Here is a 2,304-nt window from a genome sequence, read left to right as displayed (position 1 = left end):
CTCCACCATAGGAAGCATCGACGTGAAACCACATGCTTCTCGGTGGCATCTGTCGGTGTACACGAATTCGATCAACTACGCAGAAAGTGACTATTTTTCAAAACTATCGTAATTATTTCGTGATTTTGAATTAGGAAATTTTCGTTGCCCAAGCATGCATCAATTTCCAAAATGTGACTTCGGGAATCAACAAGATTTTTCAACACTGTTATCTGAGGTTGATCCCGATATTTTCATCACACGTACATCTGGCCAATAGCTTTAATATTGTCAACTACTCCAGTGAGTTCTGTACCGAATGAGGCGATGCACAGCGCTGGTATGCACGACTGTGATCTGAAAAAAGGTAGAAGTCGCAAAAACCCTCTACAGTGTTTTTCTATTGATTCGCCATTTCTTCGAAACTTGAAGGATAATTCACTGAACTAAGTATTTCTGGAAAAAGTTGAAGAAAGAGAGCATTTTTCCGAGAAATTTTTGGGAAAATTACCAAAGATTCTGGCAAAACACTACATTTTTTCAAAAATGCTATGAAGATATTCTGCGGAAGTGACTCGAAACTGACGACCGTATTTTTTTAAATTCGGGAAAAAATAAAAAAAGGAAAAATTCGAAATTAAATTTTGTATTGCTCCGGTTAATTGATCCGGAAAAAACTCGAATTAATTATTAATCATCGAAAAACTCGAAAACCCTGCATTAGTTATTAATCCGGGAAAAACGAATGCGTTTACTTGTCCTCAGCAATCATAGCTTCTAGTGCATCGACATCCATAGAAAAATCTGAGGTTACAGGAACCTGAAACACATCGTGAGGAAATATGCACATGATCAACCACGCATTTTCGTGACAGTAGACGAAAATGCGGGAAAATTCTTCTACACCAAGTCCTGTACTAGTATTAACGATGTGGCTTTGAAAACTCCTGAGCTCAGCTGTGGAAAGCAAAAAAACATGTTTTCCAACACTGGTCAGTTTTGTATGCAAGAGAGCACGCACATTTCTGAGTTCAATTCCAGCAGCAGCGCAAGCCTTCCGCACTGATCGCTGGGATTCTGCTGATGAGTAGCTGAGACGAGAAGAATTAAACCGACATCAGTGTGGACGGGGGATATGCACATGGTCTGCTACATGTGCTGGTGACAATATGAGAATTCTGAGGAAATTTTGGGAAATTTTTGTGGTTTCTGTATACTTGAACTTCTATAATTAGTGATGAAACTCCTGAACTCAGTTGAGGTAAGTCAACATATATTTTCAACTGAACGATGTATCTGCTCGGACTTCTAAGAGCAGTTAAAATTAGATGAATACAATTCCCAATGAACAACAGTAATCACAGTCCGGTAGTTTTGCAGAAAATACTATCCACAAATCTATTGTGACATCGCGTATGTCTCTAAACTTCGCAACTGTGTTTTGGTATATCTCAGCGTTAAGCCAGTGGACTCGGTTCTTATTTAATCGTGGTATTGTCGTTCGTTCTGCTTTTGTTTTTTTAGTCATTTTTGTTTTTGTTGTTTCTGTTGATCTTGTTGTTTCCGTTGTTTTTGTTGTTTTTGTTGTTTTTGTTGTTTTTGTTGTTTTTGTTTTTGTTGTTGTTATTGTTGTTCCTAATTTCACTACATTTACTAAAGCTCTATCGTGTCATCTACTTAGTCATCAAGTTCATCATCTATAACCTTTGTATACTGTGACGATCTTCAGTTATATAAATATCGTCATATGACTTACACTCGCATTGTCGCAATATCATCAAAATAAATCTGCGCGGATTTTTCCGGGTCCGAGAGCACCTGTGAACGACCTGGTTAATCAATTTTACAATCGATAGAGTTAACCTCCTCGATTTCACTCTCCACAGGATCGGTCTTCCCGAGATAGTTTTGTATTCTTTTTCTAACCCTAGCAGCTACTATCACGGCCAGGAGGGCGTCAGCGGATGTGTTTTGTATCTGCAGAACACTCTTGAGCGATTATCACCAACTTCACTAGTAACAAGTTGTTGTGAAAAGCTGTGCTAGTGACAGTTATGTACATGAACAACTAATTTTCATACACTTCTTTTTCAAAATCAGTGTTGTGATCCTCATTATGAACTGAGGGGATTCCTGTCTTCAGCTTAGCGTGGGACAATATGCACATGTTCCACCATATGTGTTAACATATTCCGAAAATTCTGAGGGAATTTTGGGAAATTTTTCCCTGGTTTTCTTTACTCCTGGAGAGACCTCTTAGTGAGAGAACTCTTAACTTTAGTGAGAGAACTCCTGGACTCAGCTCGGGAAAGCGAACATATATTC

This window comes from Perkinsus marinus (genome assembly GCF_000006405.1).
Source record: "Perkinsus marinus ATCC 50983 genomic scaffold scf_1104296965000, whole genome shotgun sequence".
Lineage (NCBI taxonomy): Eukaryota > Perkinsozoa > Perkinsida > Perkinsidae > Perkinsus > Perkinsus marinus.
The sequence above is the reverse complement of the archived record's forward strand: the minus strand, read 5'-3'. Positions refer to the sequence as shown.